The 7,233-nt window shown below is 35.0% G+C and overlaps 1 protein-coding gene across 2 annotated transcripts in view; it reads left to right on the forward strand.

Moving 5' to 3' along the window:
- The window catches only part of ZMYM4 (zinc finger, MYM-type 4), a 203,172-nt gene that overhangs the window by 82,195 nt on the left and 113,744 nt on the right, over positions 1 to 7,233 (forward strand). For both annotated transcript variants that reach the window (XM_006867520.1, XM_006867521.1), the window contains one exon: positions 2,670 to 2,715. The gene's annotated coding sequence lies outside the window, so the exon portion shown is untranslated. The remainder of the gene's footprint in view (positions 1 to 2,669; positions 2,716 to 7,233) is intronic.

Here is a 7,233-nt window from a genome sequence, read left to right on the forward strand (position 1 = left end):
TGGACCTCTTTCTGTAGGTTTTGAATTGTTTCCAATGCTGTATCTATATTACTTGATTGTTCCTGTAGCACTTTCCTGAGTTCTTCATTATTTTTTCAACTGCATTGCATAGTGTTTTGATACCTTTTATAATCATTTTTAGAAATTCCTTCTCAGCCATTTCCAAAGCCTGCCCATCTTCCAGTATGGAGTGTAGGTCTACTTCCAGCTCATTTGCCTCAGCCACTTTATCTCATGTCTGGACATGTGCAGATATGGTTGTCTGCTTCTGTTTTTTGGGCATCTTCAGGGGTTATCTGTGGCCTTAATACTTAGATGGGTGTGTATTTGGTGTTTTTTTATGCTTTCTGAATGCCTCCAGGTAGATGTGATCAGGAAACGGGCTTCCCTTTTCACTCTTCTTTCTGAGAAGTTTCAAGATGCCACTGTTTTGATGTGACTTAGGATTTAATTTTTGGCCTATTTCCTTTTTTGTCTGCTTGTCCCGCTCCACAATCCCCGTTCAGGACTTGTTTCTAGTTGGAAACAGTTCAGGGCCGGCTGTGGCCGTTTGGTTTTAATTGGAAACTGTCTCTTTCAATTTCGAGGAGATCTGTGCACATGCGTAATAGAACCCTCCGAGGGTGGGGCTGGGCTGCTCACTAGCTCAGGCACCCCTATAGTCACCAGAATGGAGGTGCGCAGACAGCAAGGGACCAATGAACAGCCACCAAAAGAGAAGAATGTCCACACCTTTATCTCAGCGGTTCTGCCAGGCGTCTGTGGCCGCTCCGATCTTTCCCCCAAGTGGACTCACCCAAGATGGCGGCTCCTGGAGCAGCCCAGCAGCCCGGACTAGAAAGCAATAGATTTCTTGCTTCTGCCACAAATTCCCCCAGCTGTGAGCCTTCCAACCTTCTTAGTATTCCTTTATATGTAGTTCAGAGTCTGGGACCATCCCCTGAGCCTGCTTGGTCGGGTATTCTGTGTTGTTGTTGGCGGAGCTCTCTGCTATACGTCCACCCGATCTGTCATCTTGTTTGTTCTCCTGTTTGATTTCTTGATTGATGATTCCATGAGTGTCGATATAGTAAGTCCACATTCTCATTTCAATTCAGTTCTAATGTTTGGCTTTTCCTGTCCATGTGCTGTTGTAGCCATTTTGAATTATTGTTAGAAAAATTTTGCTTACATGTGATAATAATGATGTTTTCCAAAGATTTCTTCATTCCACTGGATCACCTCTCTTTGGAATGGGCATAAATTTAGATCTCTTTCAATCATTTGGCCAGGTATCTGTCTCCCAAATTTCTTGGCATCAATTAGTTTATCTCCAGTGCTTAATCATTTAGTTGAAAGATTTCAATTTGTATTCCATCAATTCACAGAGTCTTGTTCTTTGTTTGCCAAGGCCTTCAGTGCACCTTGGTCTTCTTCCTTTAGTACTATTGGCTCTTGGAGAACAAAACAAAACTACTTGTTATTAAGTCTTATTGAGTCAGTTCCAACTATTAGTGACATTGTATAGTATTTTGAGGAGCGTTTGGTGACTTTGACTTGCCACCCTTGTGCTTAGTAGTCCAGTGCTTATCCTTTAGCATTACGCAGAACCCCTACAATATCCAAATATATATAGCCTCTCAACTATCTCAGGTACTACTGAGAATGTTTTATGAAATTTCCTTCTTTACTATAAATTACCTATTTCCTTTTGATGTGGTTCTGGTTTTTTGAGTCCCCCCCCCCCCACACACACACACCGTGATCTTTCTCTGTTATAGTTAATTTCTTTCTGAAACCTGGGGCCCATGATTGCCTATTCATATTTCTGACTATAAGGTATTATTTTTTATTATGGTTGGCATTTTAATTTCTTCTGTAGTTAATGTAAGTAGTTTGGTAGTTTTGTTTCCCTGAATAGATTTTTTACCATGAATGGGCAGGATGACTCTGTCATAATAGGCAAGGTTTCTCAGGAAACAACCTATATTTTTTTCATGATTGATGAGAAAGTAGGCATGCAAACAGAAGGCTGAAATACTCATATCTGTAAAATAAGGAACTCTTTAAAGACCTGTGATGAAGCAGGATAATGTATATAATTCACGGTTGAAGTTTATGCTCCTTTAATTTTTTCATCTCTGTGTCTATGTTAAATGTATGGAATTACCTTAGATTTGGCTTTGATGTTGTCTTAGACCCTGACATACTCGTTAGGAACCATTCCTGTAACATGTCTTAGGTTCTTTTAAATACCAGTGATTTTCTGATTAGTCTCAATGCAGAAATTGCCACAACTAATTGCTCAATTTTGTTTACAAATTTGACAATAGTTTTTTGCCCTATCTAGTGTAGTGTGTATAAGTGTTATATGTTTATATTGTTATTAATATTATTATAAATATGTGTGATTCTTTTTGTGATATAAAAGTGATTTTAAAAACATGCAATTATTTATAATGCAAGAATATGGTGTTTAAGTCATTTTTTGTTTGTTTGAGGTTTTTGACCTGAGAATTTTTGTTAATCCTGAAATTTATTTTACTATATTTGACAGTGTTTTTCTTTATCGATGGTTTCGTATTTGTCTATTTTTGGCCAAAAGGTATGGCTTCTTGGTGTGAGGAGGGCACTGGAAAGTATAATGGAAAGATATAATAATGTTACTTTTTTCTCTTTTCTCTTTTCAGTTTGAGCAGAAAACTGGTGTGGTTTTTGATGAAATTGTAGAGAACTGTAAGTACTATTTGAGAAAAAATGTAATCTCTTTAGGGAATAAATGTAAGTCTAATATGGAGCATGCTACTATTACACTGCTTAGTTACTGTTGATTTATGTTATGGTCCAATTTGATTTGGTTCAGATATTTTCATACTCAAATATTTTCAACAGGTTTCTCTAAATTGTAGGGGTATTACTTTCTATTTTTAAGTAGATGTTATTCAAACAGTTAGTAATATATTGAAGTATAGCTGCACTTCATGTTTATGTGGATTATTTTTATTTGTTATTGGTTAACAAAGTTTCTACTTTATTGCAGTGTCTCTTAATTTTCCCTTTTAATCTTTTACATTTTACATGGTTTTCTTTAAATATGTTTGCTTCTTATGATTATAAAAATAGTAATACATTCAGTTTTAAAATACAGAAAGGAATAAAGTTGAAAATGTAAGCCTTTGTCATTACCATTTTCCAAAGATAACCAATTTTAAAAGTTTAATATATATCTTTCCAGACTTTTTTTTCTATGGATGTATATCTGATAGAGCTTCAAAAAGTTGATGGAAAAATTTTATTATCTTTTCATTCCATCTTCTACAATATTTTTGAAGCACATTCATTATGTGTTACTTATATGGTGGTGGGAGGATATTCCTGTTTGTGTTCGGAAATCATTTGAATAGTCTTTTTTTCTTTCATCAACATAGATATATTTCTTTATGCATTGGCATTGATTTTAATGGCTACTTATTATGTATTTTCTTGTATGACTATATTATAATCAACTTGATTTTTTTATATATAAATTATTTTCAGTCTTTTACCATTACAAACAATATTGAGTATGTTTTTCTGTGCCTTCTATGTATACTTTTTCAAGTGCTTCACTATGATAAATTCTAAGAGTAGAATTGATGGGTTGTAAAAGATTGCTGTATGCTCATTATTAGGTTCAATTTCATCGAACAGAATTCCTGACTCAGGGGAGTGTGTGTCTTTGTTTTTCTTGTGAACTTACTTCCACCAATAGGATCTATGAGTATATTCATTCTCCTTGGAGTTAGCTTGATAACATTTTTGAATGATAATAGTTTGTATTTATGTAACTTGTTACTGAGAAATTAGTACTAACTATTCTGGTTTTTAGTCGATTTTATTATTGAATGTCCATTTAGTTACAAGAAATAAAACGAGACTCTGGCTAGCTTGACCCCCAAGTTTTTTGTTGAACTATATTGGGGCATTTTGCTGAATTTGGGAAGGAAATTTCTTCCAGGAAATTCAAAAGGACACAATAGACATTTTCTCCAGAGTACTGTGGAAAATGATTTTGCTCCAGTAACTTTCTTTCTGTATATCCATTTTAAATTTTAGGTTCTTAGGAGAAAAATTATGAATGGTTTGTATTGCATCTGATATTCATCTTTGATCAGCTTTTATGGTTTGTGAAGCAGGGTCTGATAGAGGTTATCTTCAATTGCTATTGAAAATAAACTCTGCCACTACTTCTCACTTTACCACAAACTCCTGTATACCTGCTTCTCCGTGTACTTAGAGTCAGATCTGTACAGTGATGATAGAAATGAATCAAATAACTTTGTATTGAAGGTTTTAAGCTAATGTTCTATTATCAAAGATGTTGTAGTAGCAATACTCTTAAAATGATAACAGGAATTTTAAAGTGATAATCAAGCTTCTGTATTTGTGCTTTATACATAAAATGTGAGTTTTATGCTGATGGGTATTATACTTTTCTGCTTCAATCCGTGAAATATTTTTAGGCTCGATGCTTATAAGTAAGTACGGTAGTACAACAAATACTTGAATCAGTGGTATGACTATTATGCCTTATGTCCTCCATTTTGGTAGCATATTACTAAAGGGAGTTTGGAAGCTATGTAGGTGGAATATGTGAACAATTTTGTCAAAATGTCTAGTGTAGGTATAATACCCACTTCTTATTGTTAGATATGGTTTGGTTTCAAAGATCTGCTCATTATGATATTACACAAAATGACATTACACAAAATGGAGGATGACCACATCATTACATAACTGACAAAGCAGTGAGAATTATGGGACAGCCAAGTTGACACATAACCGTAGCCAGGATAGCCAGCAATACATTCACTTCAGCACCCATTACTGCCAATTATGTATTGTTAGTGTGCAAAATAGTCAGGTACTAGATTTTAACTATTGTTAGGAGTGTGAAATGTCAGATAATGAGATAGTTAAAAACTGAGGAGTTACGCACACTAGATTCACTATGTACTCATTGTCCAAGACCACCAGGACATTCGAATATTGGTTTTATAGTTTGAATTCAGACATCTTGGTATACAGCTCTTCTAAGACTTTGAATAAAATATGTTTTCTAATTGTTGGCAGACATAAACTAGTGGAGACTAATCTTATCAATTCCATTTTTTTCACAGACTTTTTGGAGCCACCTTGTACTTGGGAAACTTGGTATAAATATAGAAAAGCCAAACTGACTTTTCAAAGAGTCACTTCCTTTAGTGAAAGTAATTTTTTTTTTTTTTTTTGGAAAAAAGCTGTCAATAGTTTATTCAAGTCAAAAGAGAAGTTAGAGTTGTCTTACTTGTAGTTCATCAATTATCAGAAGTTGTACTATACGTTTTTCAAGACACATATTGATAGAGAAAGTAAGTGATCTTGTAGATTATGTTGATTCATGTTTGCTTAATCATTGCTAGTTTATGTGAAATTTGAAAGCAGTTAAATAGGGAAACTTTATTTTACACATTCAGATAGTTGTTCCTTAAATCAGGAATTTGTGTTCGTTACACAGTTCCAAAATTACCAATTGGTCATTCTCCAGTTACTTGCCTTTATTACTGATAGAATAAGATCATTGAACATAACAGACTTGACTACTTCAAGGGAAAAATAAGAGCCATGCTGCTTTGTTCCTGATGTCAGTAGTTGGACTATAAAATTACGAATTTTATTTTGATTTCTTCACATGTGCCAGTTTTATTTGCTGATAACTTTACATGTGTACTCTGTTATACTTTTAAAATTCTGATAACTGTTGTTGTTAGGTGCTGATGAGTCGGATCCACCTCATAGTGATCCTATGTACAATAGAACAAAACATGCCCAGTCCCAAGTCATCCTTACAATGTAATGTTTGAGCTCAATGCTTCTGACACTGTGTCAGCCCATCTCTTTGGGGGACTTTGTCGTCTTCTTTGAATCTTCACATCAGGTCCAAGCTTGATGTACTTCTCTAGGGACTGGTCCCTCATGACAACATTTCCAAAGTGTGAGAGACAGATTCTGGCCATGTTGGTCTGCCTCTAAGAAGAATTCTGTATGCACTCCTTTAAAGACAGATTTGTTTTTCTGGCAGTCCATGATACTTTTAATATTCTCCAGTACCATAATTCAAATGTATCCATTCTTTTCTGATCTTCCTTATTCCTTGCCCAACTTTTGCATGTATATGATGAGGCCATTGAAAATACCCTGGCTTAGATCAGGCACACCTTACATTTTTGCTCTCCAATACTTTAAAGTGGTCTTTTGCAATAGTTGGGTCTAATAGAATACGTCACTTGATTTTCTGACTGCTGCTTCCATGAGTGTTGATAGTGGATCCAAGCAAAATGAAGTCTTTCACAACTTCAGTCTTTTTTCCATTTATCATGTTATTTATTGGTTCAGTTGTGAGGATTTTGTTATCTTTACACTGATGTGCAAGCTATACTAAAGTCTGTAGTCTTTGATCTTCATCAGTAATTATTTTAATTGCTTCCATCAAGCAAGGTTGTATCATCTGCGTAGTGAAGATTGTTAATGAGTCTTCCCCTAATCCTGATGCCATGTTCTTATTTATATAATCCAGCTTCTTAGATTGTTTGCTGAGCAAACATAAGTATGGTGAAAGGATACAGCCCTGGTGCACACCTTTCCTGTTTTTAAACCACTTAGTATCTTTTTGTTCTTTTCTTGTGACTGCCTCGTGGTCTATATACACATTCCTCATGAAGCACAAGCTATAATACCAATTCTTTGCAATGGTCTTCATAGTTTGTCTTGTGCAAAAGCCTTTGCATAGTCAATAACACGTAAACATCTTTCTGGCATGCTCGGCTTTCAGCCAAAATCCTTTTAACATCAACCATCTCCCTAGTTCGACATCCTCCACTGAATCCTGCTTGTATATCTGTTATCTCCCTGCTGATGTACTGTTCTAACCATTCTTTAATTATTTTCAGTAAAATTTTACTTGCATATGTTATTAATGATTTTGTCCAATGATTTCCAAATTCCATTGGGTCACTTTCTTTTAAATGGGCACATATATGGATCTCTTCTAATCACTTGACCAGATAGCCATCCTTCCAAATTTCTTGGCATTGATGAGTGAGTGCCTCCAGTGCTGCATCAGTTTGATAAAATATTTCAACTTAGGTCCTGTTAATTCCTGGAGCCTATTTTAAACTAGTACCTTAGTGTAGCTTGGACTTCAATACCATCAGTTCTTTAAAAAAAAAAAAAAAA

This window comes from Chrysochloris asiatica, unplaced genomic scaffold (assembly GCF_000296735.1).
Source record: "Chrysochloris asiatica unplaced genomic scaffold, ChrAsi1.0 scaffold00106, whole genome shotgun sequence".
NCBI classification, from domain to species: Eukaryota; Metazoa; Chordata; class Mammalia; order Afrosoricida; family Chrysochloridae; genus Chrysochloris; species Chrysochloris asiatica.